Source organism: Miscanthus floridulus, chromosome 11 (genome assembly GCF_019320115.1).
Source record: "Miscanthus floridulus cultivar M001 chromosome 11, ASM1932011v1, whole genome shotgun sequence".
NCBI classification, from domain to species: domain Eukaryota; kingdom Viridiplantae; phylum Streptophyta; class Magnoliopsida; order Poales; family Poaceae; genus Miscanthus; species Miscanthus floridulus.
The window spans coordinates 45938798-45958922 of record NC_089590.1 but is presented as its reverse complement, the minus strand read 5'-3'; the positions used below and the strand labels follow the sequence as shown (position 1 = coordinate 45958922).

General features: G+C 46.9%; 1 long non-coding RNA gene and 1 pseudogene across 1 annotated transcript; both read left to right on the top strand.

Annotated features, from left to right (window-relative positions):
• Positions 1-975: 975 nt before the first annotated feature.
• LOC136491878 (uncharacterized) lies at positions 976-7776 on the top strand (annotated as a pseudogene).
• A 1997-nt stretch (positions 7777-9773) lies between these two features.
• Positions 9774-10619, top strand: LOC136492909 (uncharacterized). The gene is made up of 3 exons (XR_010768231.1): positions 9774-10253; positions 10353-10446; positions 10528-10619. It is a non-coding gene; the product is annotated as an uncharacterized lncRNA (long non-coding RNA).
• The last annotated feature ends 9506 nt before the right edge of the window (positions 10620-20125 follow it).

The following is a 20125-nucleotide window of genomic DNA, read 5'->3' as shown; positions in this document are numbered from 1 at the left end:
TAGCCATCTTAAGAGGCATCTGGTTTTTTAGATGGTTATTTATTGGATTATAACTACGTAAATGTGCCAGCCATTTCTAAAAACTCCCTAGGTAATTTGGGAGGCGGACACAAAGACAATTAACAATTTATAATTATTTCTGTAAGCAGACAAGGATAAAATTTATTATGTTATGACATAAAGATAAATAACAAATCATAAAAGTAACAAATTTACTTGTACTAGCCAGTGGTACAAGAATGTTGCCTGAAATCATCTTAAAATTCAAGCAAGGAGAAATGTAAATATAATAGATGGTTTCTATTTTTTAATTATTAGTAATGCAAAAGTTCCATTCCACATGCCAGGCTGCAACAACAAGACTAAAGGAAGCATCAAAACAATTCAAGCTACTCTCACCGTCCTGTAATATAGTGTATTCTAGCATCTAAAAATTATCCTTGAATATAATGTATTTTAAGGACAAAAATCAGTTTTGCATTAAATACTTTTTATTTATCAACCAATCATCATTAATCACGTTGATGATAACGTCCGATTAGGAAATAAATGAGGGTACATGTGTCTTTTATGTTCTCTCTTAATTTATCTTAAAATTCCTAAAATGTACTATATTATAGGACAGAGGGAGTAGCGGCAAATTCGTAGAATAACACGTGCATGCAGCGTTTGGAACTTTCCAATCAACAATTCACACGGATCAAAATCGATGTAGATATGTATGGAAGATGATGATATAGAAGGAAGCAGCGATATCATTAGCCAGCTCCCGATATTCGGCTTACCCCATATTCGATTTGTTCGGCTTGTTTTTTCAGCTGGAACAGTGTTTTTCTCTCACAACAATTCAGCAAGAACAGCGTTTTTCAGCCAGTTTCAGCCAAGATTCAGACCAGCGAACGGGGCCACAGGACAAAGATTTCATACGTATTCTCCGGGCCGTTCCTCCTTGGATATCCGGAGGTGGTTACGCCAATGCCGAGTAGCATGGCGCCGCCTCCGCAGACTCTGCCGGAAGATCTCATCCCGGGCATCCTCCTCCGCCTTCCTCCGGACGATCCTGCGGGGCTCGTCCGGGCCTCCGCCGTCTGCAAGGACTGGCGCCGCATCATCACCGACCCCGCCTTCCCCGGGCCCCGGTGCTCGGCTTCCTCCACAACCCTAGCAACCGCGAGCTTCCCCGCTTCGTCTCCACCACGTCCTTCCGCCCGTCCGACGCCGACCATCGCCGGTGCCATGCGCTCGACTGCCGCCACGGCCGCGCCGTCTTCTACGACTACGGCGCCCTCCAATCCTTCGTCGTCTGGGACCCGGTTACCGGCGAGCGGCACAAACTCCCCGATGTGCCGGATGTCTTGACACGCCCAGCTGTGGTCTGCGCTGCGGACGCCGAAGGCTGCGACGACCACCGCGGCTGCAGCGGGGGCCCTTTCGTCGTCGCCTTCGTCGGCGTGGAGAACATACCGGAGAGCTATTACTTCGACGCACACGCTTGTTTTTACGCGTCTGACACCGGCGAGTGGAGCGTGCACATCAACATCCACCTCGACCACGGCCGGTACTACCCCGACAATCGCCCTGCCACGCTGGTCGGGGACTCGCTCTACTTCTTCTGCGGACGGGGGATCCTGCAATACCGGTACGGCCTCCTGCGCCGTGTGCGCCGCAGGGACATCATCTCAGCAGGCATCAGCGAACGCGACGTCCTGTCGATGATGCAGCTGCCAAGGGAGAAGCGTCTCGGCATTGGCAATGGTAAGAACACCAACGTCGTCGTCATGGTGGCGGAGGGCGGCGGGCTGGGATTGGCCTGCCTGTGTCCTAAGACTGGTACCATGCTCTACCTGTTCGCAAGGGAGGAGGCACGGCGGAGACGACGGCCGATGGGTGCAGCGCAGGGTCATCGATCTCAAAACGCTGCTCCCGGTTGGCAACCTCAAGAGGCAGCCATGTTTGAGTGGCGTTGCCCAAGACGCCAATGTCATTTTTGTAAGCACAGAAGATGGCGTCTTCACCATCGAGCTTGGGTCGTCATTGCAGGCGAGGAAGGTGTGCAAGATGGGCGGAGTCGTCGACAGCATTTATCCCTATGTGAGTTTCTACACCGAGTCATTGCTGGTATGGCCTCTATTCTCTATTCTCGAGTATATTTACTTGTATGATCTCCACCTCAGAGTGATTATTGCTTCATTTTATACCTACAAGTGTAGAGCATCAATTCATTCCGTCTCTGTTATCCCCACGACCAATAAAAAGGACATATTTAATCAGGTTGCCGGTGATTTCTGTTGAGAATTATTATTTAGTGATTAATTAGGGAATTAATCTAAGGGGTGTCTTTTCGTCCCTATCTCTTTCATATCTGTAACCGCCTACATGACCCCCTATTTATATATATATACATTGTTCATTGGAAATACAACATAGAATCATTTGCATCAATCGATCTCTCCACTACCGGAAACGGTGGCTTTGCCGTGTGCCCCGGGCACATGGCAAAGCCCAAAAAACACTCGACAAAGGCTATGCCGAGTGTAATACTCGGCAAACAGCATACAACATCTACAGTGCTGGCAAACGTCTCTTTGCCGAGTGTTTTTTATCGGGCACTCGGCAAAGACTTTGTCGACTGCTAAAACCGACGCTCGACAAAAAAAAAATAGCGTGACGACGAGAAGATGACCACGACGCGTTTGCCAAGTGTCTAACGGCACGGGCACTCGGCAAAGATGTCATATTTACCGAGTGTCCACGAGGAAAAAACACTCGGCAAATATGGCCTATTTGCCGAGTGTCCCAGCCCTGACACTCGGCAAACATGGCTTGGTTCGCCGAGTGTCCACCTCGTTAATCAACAGTTTCCTGGGAATTGAATCTTACAAAAAGTACAAAACCATTGCAAGCAAAAAGTATCCACCTGCCACGATTTAACAAGGCCCATTCCAAGCATGCATTCAGAAAGCAGGCACCATCATCAGTAACCACATCGTGAAGAGAAACATACATCAGTGCATTTATCTAAAACAGGTAGGCATAGTTCATTGATAGCATTAACACCCAGGACGAAACTACAAACTTTTGAACAACGCAGACCTAGAACATGACGAGAACAGATCCTAAACCCAGACCTAGAACATGACGAGAACAGAGCCTAAACACCTATGTTGCAGATACAATGAAGCATGGCGAGCGAAAACACCTAGGCAGAGGTTGGTGTCCTCGAAGAGCCCGACGAGGGGTAGGCCTCCGCGGCCTCCTGCAGTGCGGCGACAGCGGAGGACTGGAAGCGAAGGTCGGTCTTGAAGTCCTGCGCGATCTCGCGGACCAGGCGCTGGAACAGGAGCTTGCGGATGAGCAGCTCCGTGCTCTTCTAGTACTTGCGGATCTCACGCAGTGCGACGGTGCCCGGGCGGAAACGGTGTGGCTTCTTCACGCCGCCAGTCGCCAGCGCTCATGAAGGGCCCGAAAGAGGAAGTGGGTTTCAGCGATAGGGGAGCCCTTGGATCAGGGTGGATTTGACGGTGGGGATGGCTTCTGCCGCGCTGCCACGGATCGCGATCCGCGTGTGTGGCCCCTGCCGGCCGCCTTGCCCGTGCCGCGCTGGATACGAAGAACCTGTGTCCAAGATCTGACATTCGGCAAAGCAGGGTTTGCTGAGTATCGGATTGGGGCAGTGTCAGATAGGACACTCGACAAACCCCGCTTTTTCATTTTCTTTCTTTTCCTTTTTTCATAACGTGATTTTCTCTTTTTTCCGATGTACTTTGAAAATATCTTGTCAAATTGACTCAACAATATATATTTGATTTTTCTACAAATATTATTTCATTATTTTATGCAATTACAGCTCAAATTTAATTTGCATCAATTAAAATTCTATAATTGCACTTAATAAATTAAAATTATCAAACAGATTCAAAAAATTAACAAAATTTCACATGAAGCAATCTATGTTTTCTATTGCCTATAAAAAAAGTTTTGAAGCGAAACCTCAATTCGACCGTCACTTTGACTCCAAATCTTACCGAATCCTTCTCAACGCTATGATTTTTCTTCTGAGATGCTTCGGTTTATAAACATCGTACGTGACAAAATTGTGCAAAACCTTCTTAATTTTTTACCACAGTCTCCATGTATGATATCATCACATCATGACAAATCTCATGATTTTCAGACTTCATTTGCTTTTTTAGAATTTAAAAATCAATCGGCCACACGTTCGTGGTCGTGTTTTCTGACCAAGATGTTTGAAATTTCTTTTTATTTCCCGGGTAAGGCCTCACACTAGACTCAATAATATGAATATCATTCTATTCTATTATTTGAATCACTTGCGGTTGAAATTTGACTTATACCAAAAAAATCCTAGAAATACAATAAATTAATTAAATATAGCAAACTGAACCAGAAATATACCAAATTTTAACATGGAATACCACATGTCGGATGAGGAGAGTAGAAAAAGTTTCAAGGTCAGAAGAGAAAAAAAATGAAATTATTTGCCGAGTGCCACATGTTTACACTCGGCAAACTTACTTCTTTGCCCAGTGCCACATGTTTAGCACTCGGTAAATTTATTTTTTTGCCGAGTGATTGCCTTTGCCGAGTGTTTTTTTTTTGTCTCTTTTGCCGAGTGTTTTCACTAACGGACACTCGGCAAATGTACTAACGGACGGCATACGTACTAACGGACGTGGACTTTACCGAGTGCCTTGTTTTTGCCGAGTGTTTTTTTTTCTCGTTTGCCGAGTGCCGAACTTTGCCGAGTGGTTTTTTTTTTTTTGCCTCTTTTACCGAGTGCAATTATTTTGCCGAGTGTTTTTTTGACATCACTTAATAAATAGCTTCTTTGCCGAGTATCCGAAAGAATATACTCGGCAAACAATTTAGCACTCATCAAACACTCAGTTTCCGGTAGCGCTCACGTTCTCTATTTTGTAACACGGTATCAGACGCGTGCTCTCCACTCTCGCTGAGAAGCCAGAAGAGAAGAAGTTCGCCAGGGGACTCGCCGGAGACAAGATCGCCGGCGTCGCTGTCTCCCCTGCACGCACGCTGTTCTTCCCTGAAAAAAAGGCCGGTAAGTGCTCCCTGGAGAAGTTGCAGTTCCGACCACAGTCAACAGAGGGACGAAATCGAGAAGCAGAAGGCTACGCTCGTCTGCTATGTTCCTCCACCCTTCGTCCATGGGCCATGGCCGGCCGCCGGGCCGGTGCACATGTTCTTCGGCGATCTCCTTGGTCAACGCCGTTAAGAAGGACGAATAGAAAACAAGATCGGCCTTGGAGATTCAACGGTGACACAAGTCACAGAAGAAGAGGCAAACTTGCTTGCTTCTACAAGAAATTGATCTTCAAATATATGAATAGAAGAGGTTGCTGTGGCTCAGAGCGACGGCGATGGTCGGAGATCGCCACGACGCCACGACGGTTACCGCTCCTGTGCCTGACGGCCCGTCGTTGGTGGCACCCTCCCACACCCGCGGACGCGGCCTCCGCGAGGCGTCCTCGGCCCGGCGCTCGAGGCCTCGTGCGGCACACACCGGTGGCAACGACATCCATGGCCGAGTTCGGTGCAGGTTGCGGCGGCGTCCGCGGCTTGGCGCTGGCGGCCGGAGGCCCTGCTTTATGTGCCCGCACTAGTGGCAGGCGGCCTCCTGCGCTGCGGCCCCGAACCGGCGGCAGGCGGCGACCGCGGACGCCTCCCCACACCCCGCGGCGCCTAGGCGGCCCTAGCGGCAGGGTACGCACGCGTGGTCCCACGGCAGCGGCGTCTCGCCGCGGCCGACTCCCGCGCCCACGGCTGGCGCCTCACGCGACCGCCTGATCCCTGGCGGCCAGTGCCCTTCGCGGCCGGCCATGCGGCCCCGCGCTTGTGGCCTTGCACTGCAGCGGCGGCCCCGGCATCCTCGCTCCGGCGGCCGGAGGCCAACCCGACGACCATCCGTGCGGCCAGGAGGCTGAACGACGGGAAACCGTCCGTGCCTTCGCGAACCCATGAAGGGATAGGACGTCCGGATGGATAAGGTTATGTTTTTTTTTTGTTGCACAAAAACACTTCTATTTTCTCTGAATTACTTGATAATCCGATTCGATTATTACTGTATTCTTATTTTATGTTTATCCTCAATACATCACTGCAATATATTGCATTTATATATCCTATAAATGCTCGATTTAGAGCTCGTATATCTAAATAAATTATGATGCAATTATTTACCTAGGGTAAATAGATAATTTTGAGGCATGTTAATTCTCATAAATTGCATCGTGATATTATATTGTAATTGAATTTGCTATGATAATGTTTAGACATCTTTTTCCATGTCTATAATTTTATGTTCTTGTCATAGACTTCAATAGTATTGTATGGTAGAGTTTTTACTCCTATACATTGTTTTATTTTTAGACTAGAAAATTGTTCATGCCTAAACATACATAGTTTGTTGTTTTTGGTCTTTGACAATTAATTCTAATTGCAAAAAATCGATCATCTTAGTTAATTGATAGTTAATTAAGGTTGGATAAATTTAGGCTCATACGAGCCTAATCTGGAAAAGCAAAATGGCAGCCAAACCAGTTTTGCTAGCGAGGCTAACGTAGGAAGTCGATTTTTGTTTTGATCCTACGAGATTTTACACAAATTATGCCACTACCCAACTGTCGATGTTTTACCACCGATAGCCTGCCACGGGGGTACCCGGGGCAGTATGTTCGGGCTTCGGCGTATGCCGAACTCGATGGTTTACGCAAGAGACAGCCGATTTATCCTGGTTCAGGCCCTCGATCGTAGATCGAGTAATAACCTTACGTCCAGTCGGCCTTAGCCTTTGCGTCAGATTGATTATGATCTGTTCTATCGGTTATGTGTGTCTGTCCCTTTGACAGGAGCATTGCCCTCTTTTATATAGTCAGGAGGCCAGAGTCCTAGTCGGTTTACAATGAGATTTCCTAGTAGGATTACTTGATAGTTCTACTACTAAGATTTACATGGGAAGAATTCTAGTTGAACTAGATCTTCTCTCTCCCTTGCGGGGTATCCTGTGGGTCCCGTATCGATAAGCCTCCGAGCACTTCATGGTTGAGCTCTGAAAGTCTCGCTCTGCCCCTTCAAGTCTTGTTGAGTAGGAATAAGATGTCATCCGAGTGCTTTCTGGAGTGAAACCTTGTAGCGCTTCTTAGGATCTTTGAGTGGTGAGTGCTTTTCTGAAGAAAAAATACATCCATCTGGTTGTAGCCCCCGAGCCTCTTGCTATTTGGAACAAGGAGCTGGAGGATCTTGTCTTGAAGTTGTTCCGATTGTTTGTTGAAGTTTTATCAAAAAGAACTCGAATATGGCTCGTTCCGGGTTCTTTTTGTCGTAATGTCTTGAAATGGTCTGTGTTGAGGAAGTCTTTTGGTGACGTGCGTTTTTTCGAAGAAAAAGGCACTCACTGAGTGTAGCCCCCGAGCCTCTTGCTATTTGGACCAAAAAGTTAAAGGGTCTTGATCCTTTATGTTGTTTGAAAATTTGTGTTCTGAAGTAGTCCCCAAGACTTGGATTAAACCATCGTCCGAGTAGTCTCGCGGCATCCTTCCGAAGCGGCCTTTTAGTCTTGGATTAAACCATCATCCGAGTAGTTTTGCGGCATGTAGCCTCCGAGCTTATGTCCGGGTTCCTTTTTGGTGAAATTGCACTCACTGAGTGTACGAGCCTCGTGATTTTGGGTTTATCCCGCAGGTCCGCGCTTTCTCCGAGTTCTTCTCTTTAGAAAAGAAGTCGGATGAAGAGTCTTGATGTATCGTCGTCGTTGTAGTCTTGAGTTTCTTGTATTCTTGATCCTTTGTCTTTGGTTCCGAGCCTCCAAAAGTAGTTGAAATGAAAACCGGGTTCCCTAGCTTAGTGTGGATTAGGCTATGGTGCTGGTCGAGCCTCCGAGCGTATATCCGTGTTGTTTTGTTCAGGAAGAAATCGGATGCGAGGTCCAGGCGTATTCTTTGATGGTCTGCTGTTGCCAGATGTAGTTGTATGGTGGTGGTTGAGTGTAAATGCCTTTTGTTCACGGGTTGTACTGTGCTGGTATATTCTTCTGAATATGCCCGTCTTCGAGTACTGCTTCCTCTCGCCTGAGTCATCTATTATTGAGTCATGTCTTTTCACTGTGTCCTTTGTTAGGCTTATTTTGTTGGTACTCCTAGTCCATGTGCGCCGATCCTTTGGTCTATAAATACTGTCCCAGAGTGCTTGTTTTCATTCATTGGATATTCTGTTGAAACTTTGGTGGTCATGAACATGGTAGTTTGTGAAGTAGAGCAGCCCCCGGGCTTATTTTGTAGTTCCTGTGTGTCCTGTCGTAGCTGGAGAAAGTCTTGTGATAGGGATTAGAGGTAGGCTAATCCCGCGACAGCATTGTGCCAGGATGTACGTGGTGGTAGTTGGAGGAAGTCTTGTGATGTGGGCTTCATTCCTTCATCCGGCAGTTCTGGGTTGATCCTCGTCGCCTATCTTGAGACCGTCCGGTGCAGATCAACACCATATCCAGCATCACATCGGTCTTGGGTAGACAGATGCCTGCCGGCCTTCTATGCTCCATGTTGCCCTACCATGCTGTCGATTTCTACCTTGGATGCACTGCGTTCGTCCTTTGAAGAAAACAGTGTAACTGATGGCGGTTTGTCCTTCCAAGTAGCAATTTGGGACACGTAGTCGTTCCAGAGCCTAGTCGTGTCCGTGTTCCTCTTTGCTACTTTGCTTTTCGTGGTGCCGAGTTCGTTGGGTCTTGTAAGATTTGTAATCTTCTATTTTTGAAGTCGCTTGTAATGTAACGAATCTTGTCTTCTGAGTTGTCTTTGACTTTTCTGTTGTGATCCCTGTCGTTTGTGAGACTACCGAGTTCTTTCTTACATAACCGGGTTCTTTTGTTCCTCGTGAGGTAGCCCTTTCTTTCTTCTTTCTTTCTTCTTGGTTTGACGGGTTGTTCTTGTATCAATCTGATAACCCTGCCGTGGTGTTGGACGGATAAGTCTGAAATCTGCCCGTTGGTTTGTACCGTTGTGAGGATTCGTGCCCTCCGTCGTTTTAGCTGCGTCGGTAAATGGACCGTTACGTTCCCACATTGTGTTTTAACGGGCTTTGTGGGCCGTTTGTATCACTGAAAAATCTATTTAAAGACCTTTTATCTTTCTTTCCCTTGTCGCCCAGCTCTTGCCTTTAAACTCTAGCTCTCAGAAATCCACCGCTGTCATTGTCGCCATCACCTGAGCACCATCATTCTAGCTTCATCTTCCTTAGTGCCTTTTTTGCTTCCGCCAGTTCATGGGAAAGAAGAAAACTGCAAGCAAGTCTCAGGCGACCTTCGTGGACGAGGAGTCATCCCTGTCTTTGATTGAAAACCAGGAGTTCGTGGCCATGAGGGCAGCTCAGAGGTTTAGCCGGCTCCAACAACAAACGAAGACCAGCTGCGTGAGCTCATTAGCGATGGCTTGATCCAAAGCAAAGTCATCGCTGAATGGAGAGTTCCGGGCAAGCATCAGGTTCTGGCTCCGGGTCCTGGTGAGATTGTCCTTTTTGTTTCCTTTGTCTGCGCTGGACTTTGTCTTCCTGCTTCCGCCTTCCTTCATCAGTTTCTTGGTTATTTCGGGGTTAGTCTGAACCATCTAACCCCCAATGCCGTTCTCCATCTTTCTATTTTTGTTCACCTTTGTGGAGCCTTCCTTGGGATCCCTCCTTCTCTATCTCTTTTTCGCTTTTTCTTTCGTCTGAAACCTCAACCCCGCCGTGAAGAAACCAGTGCCCTCGGTGGTTGCGGGATTCAGTTTCGCTAGGGTCTCAAAATTAAGTTTTTTTATTATGACCTAGTTGATTCTGTCAAAGATCGGCGTGCCGAGTGGTTCTACGCTGCCAATTTGATCCCTTCTCTTGTCGTTCACTCCGGATCTGGTCCTGTGGTGAATGACCGATGGGACAAGAAGCTTGAGTCACCTGCTGAGATTCAAGCGATCCAGCCACTCCTTGATAGGATTAGCATGCTGAAACAGCAGGGTTTGACCGGCTTTGGTATTGTTTCAAGCTTCCTTCGTCGTCGGGCTCAGCCTTTGAAAGAGCGGGAGCATCTCAGCTTTGAGTATTCTGGGGCCGAGGATCCTTCACGCATGGTCCTAGCTCTTGAGCTGACCAGTGAGGAGGTACTCGAGCACCTCCAGAAGATGCTGAAAGGAGTGAGCGTCATTCCTCCTGCCGTCTCTGAGTTCTCGGCCATCAACCCGCCCCCAGCTGTGAGTTGTCTATCTTTTTGTTTGAGTTCTTTATGTACTCTTGCTGCATCCGTTCTTGCTTAGCTTTTCCTTGTCTCGGTGTTTTATCTTTTTTCGCAGGAGCTTGGGCGGAACTTTGTCGATCCAATCCCCCCTGATGTTCTCCCTGTCGTGGCGAAGACTGGGGATCGTCTAGCTGGTACTTCTGCAATTAGTAAGTCTCAAACCTTTACAGCCCTTCTTGGGGTTTCTTTCAGATTTGTTGATGTATATGAAGAATATGTTCCTCGTCTAGTCCCTCACGGTCCTCGCAGTGTCCCAAAGAGGGGGCGAATGGACGTGTCTTCATCTGGCTTGCCTATCTCTAAGAGGCCTCGCAAACCAAGTACTCCCTCAGGTACTCCAGTTGTTGCTAGCATGCTCTTAGGTGAGCACATTTAATACTCTTTGTTCTTTTATTTTCATGTTTCTCTCTTGAACCGAGTACTTTTCATCTCCTTTTCAGCAGGTGCTCTGGTTTCGTTGGCTGAGGAAGAAGAGGATGATGAAGTCCCCCTCATCATGCGCCGATGAGTTGTTTTTCATATTCTTGTTGCATTGAATTTCTCCTCTTTATTTTGAATTTTAGTCTTGAACTTTTTGAAGTAATCGGAGGTCGGGTGTGAGTTCTTCCGAGGCTCCCGCGCCGACTTCTTCTGAAGCTCCGGTGTCGAGTTCTTTGGTTGCCTCTGTCCCGAGCTATACCGCTCCTCCGGTGCGGAGTTCTTCCACGGCTCCAGCCCCGGCTTCTTCCGCGGCTCCGTTGTCGGCTGTCCCGCTCCCGTCGCCAGGTGGCGGGGACGTCTTCGCCGTCGTGGTTCCCCCTGCGAGGCTTTCTCTTGGCTTCGCGAAGAAAAAAGTAGTCGGGTGAGTAGATTCTAGCTTTATCTTTTTGGCTTTTATCTTCCTTCCTCTGGTTTTTATTGGTGCTTCCTTTTATCACTTTTCAGTGTTTCGTCTTCTCTAATTTCTTCATCGACTTCTTCTTTGCCTCCCGTCGTGCCAACGAGTTCTGAGTCTCGAGACTCACAACATTCTGTTGATGAAGTCGCCGCGGGGGCTTCAGAGCTACCTGGCGGAGTTGCGGACTCGGTCGCTCCGGAGGTAACTGTGGCCGTCGCGCCGGGTCCTTCTGAGGGTTTGGCTCCGGCTTCCTTGGAGGTTGCTTTGGTCGTTCCTTCTTTGCCCCAACCGGCCTCTCCTTCCCCTTCTCTTGCTTCCGGCGGCCCCTCCTTTTCCGGTGACGTGGTGCAACAGTTCGATGCCACTCATCGGTTATCGGAGCTGACCGCAGCCTGGGGGAGCTTGTCGACCCTCGCGACTTCTTTTGGTGAAAAGCTCCAGGTAGGTTTTACTACCACTCCTCTTTTGCATGCTTGTTTTTCTTCTATCCTTACGCCTTGTTTCTCTTTGCCTCTTTTTGCTCAGTCTTTCTCTCGCGATCATTCTGGCTTCTTTTTCTCATCTGAAAATGAGAGGAAGTTGTCTTCGGAGGTGGACGCTCTGAAAGCCGATCTTGACCTCCTCCGGGCTGAGTTGGAGACAGAGCGTCAAATGCACCAAAAGGAGGAGAAAGCCCTTCGCGCCCGGGTAGTGGAGACGGAGAAACAGAGAGATGCTGCGGTGGAGTCTGCGAAGAATGAATGCAAAGGTGCCACGGGTTCTGCCTGTTTCTTCTTGTATTTTGACTTCTTTTTCCGCTGACTTATTCTTGGGTGTCCTGTCTAGCTCTTCGAGTTGAGAAGCAGAAGCTCTCGGAGAGTATTGATGAAATGAGGGCCCTTATCCGTTCTAGTCATAATAGAGCTGAGGAGGTAATTACTCATGCTGAGGAAGAACTCGCCCTTGCTAAGCTGATTAGGCGCGGAGCTGACAGAGATCTTGTGCAGGCCCAAAAAACTATTGAAGGCTTGTCCGGGAAGCTGGCGACGGCTACTGAGAATTGGAATGTTTTGTGGAAATCTTTTCGTTCAGTAGCCGATGTCCTCCGGACTCCAGCGGATGACGAGCAATCTTGGGCGCAGTTCATTCCCCGGATTCCAACTCGTTTCCAAGAGTTCGCGAAGAGGTGTGCCCAAGTATGTACCAAGAATGTGCTGGCCCAGGTCCGGGTCCTTGCTCCAGAGGCGCCTCTCTCCAAGATAGCAGAAGAAGCTGAAAGCCAAGAATATCTTGACGCCGTTGAGAGGATGGAGTCTAAGGTCGAAGGTCTAGCCAGTAGGGTTGTAGACAGTCTAAATATTGACATTTCCCTTTCTGATGACAACGCCTGACTCGATTGAGCATCCCCTTGTAATATTACACTCCTTTTTAAATGAAGATTCTTTATTTTTGTTGATGTATTCTTTGCCTGGGTGCGGTTGAAGTTACTTGACTTGCTGAGTACTTTGTCCTGTTCCCATCTCTGCTCCGCAAAACAACTCTGTGCGTTATTCTGACGAGACCCCTCGATTTGTCGAGTACTTTTCTTTTCTTCCTCCTTTGTGATCCGTCGAGTGCTTTGTCCGTGCTATGACTTGTTAGATGTAGATCTTTGCGTTAACAACCTTTCGTCTGCGCTATGTAAAATGACTCGGTATAGAATGTTGCCTTGACAAACTTCGGCATCCGAGTGCTTTCTTGAATGGCGCTTGTGCTTTTCTGAGGAAAAAGTATTCCTATCTGGATGTAGCCCCCGAGCCTCTTGCTTTTCGGAACGAAGTGCTGGAGGGTCTTTTGAAGTTAAATTTCGGTCGACTCAGCCATTTTGCTTTTTGTTTCGGGTGTTAGCTTTTAGCTACCCTCATCGGTGAGCTCAAGCGTTTTTTCAGCTATTTTGCTCTCGGCCGGGATGCTCAGGCATGTTTTCAGCCATTTTGCTTTTTTGTTTCGGGTGTTAGCTTTTAGCTACCCTCATCGGCGGGCTCAAGCGTTTTTTCAGCTATTTTGCTCTCGGCCGGGATGCTCAGGCATGTTTTCAGCCATTTTGCTTTTTTGTTTCGGGTGTTAGCTTTTAGCTACCCTCATCGGCGGGCTCAAGCGTTTTTTCAGCTATTTTGCTCTCGGCCGGGATGCTCAGGCATGTTTTCAGCCATTTTGCTTTTTTGTTTCGGGTGTTAGCTTTTAGCTACCCTCATCGGCGGGCTCAAGCGTTTTTTTAGCTATTTTGCTCTCGGCCGGGATGCTCAGGCATGTTTTCAGCCATTTTGGTTTTTGTTTCGTGAAAATAACTCATTGAAGGTCATGCCAAGACATGCTGTGGATGAATGCCATCTTTATTGATCATGAGTATAAACTACTACATATGTTGTTGAAGAGTATTGCTTTTCGTCGATTATGAACGTTGGTCCTTTGTGGCTTGCATATCTGTTTTTTCTTGAGTTGTTTCTACGCGTAGAATCTTCTTAGCTGGCTGATGTGCCATGTATTGCTAACTTCTTTTCCATATTCGGTTATTAACTTGTATGTGCCTGGTCCGGTGACTTTTGTGACAATGAAGGGACCTTCCCATGGACTGAGTAGCTTATGTCGTCCGTTAGTCTTCTGTATCCTTCTTAGTACTAAGTCTCCGACTTGTAGTGATCGAGGTTGGGTACTCTTGTTGTAATGCCGTCTTAAACCTTGTAGGTATCTGGCTGATTGGAGGGTAGCGTTTACTCTGATTTCTTCTGAGCTGTCGAGTTCTAATCTTCTTGTGTGTTCCGCTTCTCCTTCATCGTATTGCTCTATCTTTGGGGATGTCCAGATCAAGTCGGCGGGCAGTACGGCCTCTGACCCGTAAACTAGGAAGAAAGGTGAGTAGCCTGTTGCTCTGCTTATTTGAGTTCGTAGTCCCCATACTACTTTCGGTAATTCTTCAATCCATTTGGACCCATAGTCCACTAGTTCTTCATATAATCTTGGCTTTAATCCGGCTAGTATGAGTCCATTAGCCCTTTCTACTTGTTTGTTGGCCTCTGGATGTGCAACAGACGCATAGTCTATACTAAAACCATAGTCTTGTGCCCAGCCCTTGAATTCTGTAGCTGTGAAAGGGGAGCCTAGATCTGTGATGATTTAATTGGGCATGCCGAAGCGGTGCATAATGTCTTGGATGAACTCGACTGCTTTGGTTGCGCTGTACTTCGCGAGTGGTTTGTATTCAATCCACTTGGTGAATTTATCGATTGCTACGAAGATGTACTCGAAGCCGCCTTTTGCTTTTTTCAGGGGTCCTACTTGATCTAGCCCCCAGCAGGAAAAAGGCCAAGCGGGTGGGATGCAGATAAGATTGTGAGCTGGTACGTGGGCTTGTCTTGTAAACATTTGGCAACCTTTGCATTTTTTGACAAGCTCTTCTGTGTCTTTCAAAGCGGTTGGCCAGTTGAACCCGGTGCGAAATGCTTTGCCAACCAGTGTCCTTGAAGCGGCATGATTTCCACAGCAACCTGAGTGTATTTCATCTAGGATTTCTTTGCCTTCTTCAAATGAGACACATTTTAGTAGTACTCCTGATGATGCTGCTCTTCTGTAGAGTTTATCCCCTACTAGAACGTAGTTTTTGCTTCTGCGAACAACTTGTGTGGCCTCTGCTTTATCTGCTAGCAGTTTATTTTCTTTGATATAGTCAATGAAAACTTGGGTCCATGAAGTGTTGATTATCAAGATCTGAACGCCTTTAGCCTGAATTTCATGTTTTGTTTCACCAGGTTGTTTAATAGAGGGAACTGATAGCTCTTCTATGAATACGCCGGGTGGAACTTTTGCTCTGTCTGATCCGAGCTTGGCAAGGACATCTGCTGCAATGTTGGAATCGCGTAGGACGTGTAAAATTTCTAATCCTTGGAAATGTTTTTCAAGTTTTTGTATTTCAGCACAATAAGCACCCATGTTTTCTTTGGTGTAATCCCAATTTTTGTTGACTTGGTTGATGACCACTGCTGAATCGCCGTATACGAGTAATCTTTTTATTCCGAGGGTAATCGCCACTCATAGCCTGTGGATGAGGGCTTCATATTCTGCTTCGTTATTTGTAGCTTGCCATAATATCTGAAGGACATACTTGAGTTGTTTTCCTTTTGGAGAAATGAGGAGAATGCCTGCACCGGCCCCGCCTAGTTTGAGTGATCCGTCAAAGTACATCTTCCAGTGGTCAAGGATTGTATCTGATAAAGGTTGTTGAATCTCTATCCATTCGGCCACGAAATCGGCGAGGGCTTGAGATTTGATTGCTTTCCGTGGGGTGAAATTGATGTCAAGAGCTCCAATTTCAACTGCCCACTTGGATATGTGCCCCGTGGCATCTTTATTGTGTAGGATGTCTCCGAGTGGAAAATCTGTCACCACGGTAATCTTGTGGCTTTCGAAATAGTGGTGAAGCTTCCGTGAGGTAATGAGTAGAGCGTAGAGTAGTTTTTGTACATGCGGGTACCGGATTTTGGATTCTGATAGTACTTCGCTGATGTAGTATACGGGACATTGCACTTTATACACGCGCCCTTATTCTTCTCTTTCTATGACTATTGTTGTGCTGATTACGGTAGGAGTTGCCGCAATATATAGCATCATATCTTCATCTTTCTTTGGAGGTGTCAGGATAGGCGATGAAGTGAGGTATTCTTTAAGTTTTTTGAAAGCTTCGTCGGCCTCTATTGTCCACTCGAACTTGTCTGTCTTCTTTAGTAGTTTAAAGAAAAGTAACCCCTTTTCGCCGAGTCTTGATATGAAATGGTTGAGGGCCGCCATGCATCCTGTTAGTTTCTGCACATCTTTGACACTTCTAGGTGGGCCCATTTCTGTTATAGCTCAAATTTGCTTGGTGCTGGCTTCGATCCCGCGCTGACTGACCAAAAATCCGAGTAGTTGTCCAACACATCGTCCATGTATGCCTCCACATTTTCACCGATTTGATTCCCAAGGCAAGTCTGGATAGCTCTTTGGTACGTGGCACCAGCGTTCTTTAGTCCAAACGACATGGTCTTGTAGCAGTAGGCACCAAATGGGGTGATGAAAGATGTCTTGCTCTGGTCTTCTTCTTTTAGTGCGATCTGGTGATATCCTGAATAGCAATCGAGAAAAGATAATAGCGCAGATCCTGCTGTCGAGTCAACTATCTGGTCAATGCATAGTAGCCCGAACGGATCTTTTGGGCAATGTTTGTTGAGATCTGTGTAATCGACGCACATACGCCACTCGTCCGTGTTTTTCTTCTGTACAAGGACCGGGTTTGCTAGCCAATCTGGATGAAGGATCTCCTTGATGAATTCGGCTGCCATCAGTTTTGTTATTTCCTTTTTAATTGCTGCCTTCTTGTCGGGTGAGAATCATCATAGCCGTTGTTTTACAGGTTTGGAGCTTTTGTTAACATCAATTCTGTGCTCAGCCAACTCCCTTGGGACTCCTGGCATGTCGGCTGGCTTCCAAGCGAAGATATCTTTGTTGTCCCAAAGAAAGTTGGTGAGCACGAGTTCCTATTTTGCCGAGAGGTGAGCACTGATAGTTGCTGTCTTGGAGGTATCGCCTGTGCCTAAGTCGATTTGCTTGACGTCGGCTTCTTTTGGTGGTGCGATGATGTTGGGCTTTTTAGCCGGTATTTCTAATTCTTCTTGGCTTGTTTCTACAGCGATTGCGGCTATTTCTTTTCTTCCATTATCGGCTTGCACTTTAGCTGCAATTTGGGTCGCCTGAACGTCGCAGTCAAAAGCGCGCTTTAAATCGCTTCGAAGAGAAACGATACCGTTGGGTCCTAGCATCTTAAGCAGTAAGTACGGATAATGTGGTATTGCCATGAATTTGACCAGTGCTGGACGTCCGAGGATTGCATGATATGATGAATCGAAGTCGGCGACTTCAAATTTGATAAACTCTGTTCGGTAGTTTGAAGGAGTTCCAAAGGTAACAGGTAAAGTAATTTGTCCGAGTGGCATGGCTGCTTTGCCGGGTACTATTCCGTAAAAAGGTGTGCTTATTGGCGTAATCATCCCGGCGAGTTGTAGTCCCATTTTCCTTAGAGTTTCTGAAAAGATGATGTTAAGTCCAGCTCCTCCATCGATTAGTACTTTGGTGACGGTCATACCAGCAATAGTCGGATCTAGAACCAGTGGATAATGGCCTGTGTTTCCCACGCTAGTCCATTGGTCTTCTCTGATAAATTGGATAGGATACTGCGACCAATTGAGGTATCTTGGTGTAGCCAGTTCTGCTGTCATAATGGTCCGCAGTGCTAGTTTTTCTTGATGTTTGCTTCTGCAATCCAGAGCCCTTGAGAAAATCACTGCTACCGTTCCCCTGGGTTTTTGGAATCCTTTGTCCTCGTGGTTGTCTTCTTCTCTTTTCTGATTGTCCTCTTTGGTGTTTTCCTTACTATCTTTTCTTGTGTATCGATCATTGAAAGTGTAGCAATTTCCGATGGTGTGCCTCCCACTAGGGTGCAATGGGCAACGTATGTTTTCAATGTCATCATATCTTCTGGGTTTGGGAAACTTCTTTGATTTGTCGACCATTGCCACAGTATTGTCTGGTCTACGTTTTCTTTCTTGATGTCTGCTATTTCGGTGATTTTGCTTGTCCGGGTTGTCTTGGTTGCTTCTGTCCGGGAACCTCTCTCGTGTTTTTTCTTCTACAGTAATCATCTTTTCTACTGTATGTCTAAATTCTTCATTGTTTCTTTGGATTTTCTTTGTAGAAGTCTTGAAATTGCCATCTAGCCATGATTCCGTGAGAGAAAGCTTCAATTACTTCTCGTTCGGTTATGTCATGCACTTGAGCTCATAGTTCGCCGAATCGTCGATAGTAGTTTCTAAGACTTTCACCTCCCTTTTGCTTGAGTCCTTTTAGTTCTGCATGAGTGATTGGGTGTGTAATGATTCCTGCGAAATTCTCACAAAAAGCTCTTTGCAAATCCTCCTAATTTCTGATAGATCCTGGATTTAGTTTATCGAACCATTGGAGGGGCATGGCCTCCAGTGCCATGGGGAAGAAAAGGGTTTTGATATCGTCGTCTCCTCCGGCTAGTTTAATTGATTGTGAATATATTCTGAGCCATTGCTTTGGTTCAGTTTTGCCATCATACTTGGAGTGATTAGACGGTTTGAATTTGTGAGGTAATCGCACCAATGCGAGCCTGTTCGTGAAGCAGGGGAACCTGTCGTGTGCCTTGGTTTCTTTGAATTCAGATTCGGCGCCTTCCTCTGGCCAACTGTTGTTCTGATGGGAACAATCTTGCGAGGTTGTCTAGGTAGGTACCCTGCTCTTAGTCTTCCTTAGTTGTTCAAATCAGTGGCCTTGGTTATGTTCCTTCCTACTTCCTCCGTCATGGCTTCCACCCAGCCCAAGTCTTTCGAAAGTGGATTTCCTTTGATTTTGATCTTCTTGCCGGTGGGTTGTTGATCTAGCGGGTAGTCTTGATCGAGCTTTCTCTTCATGCGTTCTCGGGATTGTCGATCGGAGCAAGTCCTGGAGCTGTTCATACTTCTCACCAGGATGCGAAGTTGCTCCGAGTTCTTCTAATGCTTCTCGAATCTTATCGTAAGGCGTGTTCGCCGTGCGTCTTCCTTCGACTTCTCGTTGCGATTTTCTTTTGTCGTACTCAGCCAATTCTGACTCGTATCTGATCCAAGCTTCCCTGTGCTGCCTAGCACGGTGTTGGCGCCCTTGCTTCAACTTGTTTTTTCTTTCTCTAGCTTGTCTCTGACTATCTGTTTCTCCGTCGTAGCCCTGGGCAAAGGGTGATATGTTGGATTCTGATTCATCTGATGATCTAACATCAGGTGTTTCCGGGGGATTTAATAGTGACCGCGGTCATCGAACCATGAGCACTTCTCGTGCAGGAGTCGTTCTATTATTGGCGTTAGTTTTCATGCTGTCGGAGTCGCTGATAACTTTAGTGGATGCCTCGGTGTCGTAGATCGAGTCTCCTTCTTGGTAAGGTAAAATAGCTGTTGTTGTTGTGCCGACTAGTTGTGTTTCGCTACCCTCAGGAACGGAATCCGGCCAGTGGATGATACAGTCCTGCGATGTTATCGTTAGCACGAGACCCTCCTGAGCTCCTATCAGTGGTATCCCGAATCTTGGATTGAAAAATCTTTCGACCTGTCCCTGATAGGATTTTGTCATGTTGTCGAGCCCAAATGGAAAAGAACTCGACTTCTTGAGAGAATTCTGGGGGTAATCCGAGTTGTTTTGGGTTGTGTTCTGGAATCTTGTCAAAAAAGAACTCGGTTTCTTGAAAGCACTCGGATAAAACTTCGCCTTGGAGCTTGAATTTGAATCGGATACGAGTGGTCGTGAAATCCGATTTGACTCGGATACTATGAGCTGCGCGAATCTTCTGGTGAGCTGATCCGTTGCAGTTGTTGAAATAGGAACTTCTTTTAGATGATCTGGATCTTCGAGGAGATGGCTTTGAAGCTTGCCGTTGTTGTCTGCCTCGCAGATCCATGAGCCGAAGATGAAAGTTGATCCCGTCGGGAAAATTATGTTGTCGAGGTCCATCGAGCTCTCGGAAGCAAAGTCGCCGAAAGCCCGTACCTGGTGCGTCAGCTGTCGATGTTTTTACCACCGATAGCCTGCCACGGGGGTACCCGGGGCAGTATGTTCGGGCTTCGGCATATGCCGAACTCGATGGTTTACGCAAGAGACAGCCGATTTATCCTGGTTCAGGCCCTCGATCATAGATCGAGTAATAACCTTACGTCCAGTCGGCCTTAGCCTTTGCGTCAGATTGATTATGATCTGTTCTGTCGGTTATGTGTGTCTATCCCTTTGACAGGAGCATTGCCCTCCTTTATATAGTCAGGAGGCCAGAGTCCTAGTCGGTTTACAATGAGATTTCCTAGTAGGATTACTTGATAGTTCTACTACTAAGATTTATATGGGAAGAATCCTAGTTGAACTAG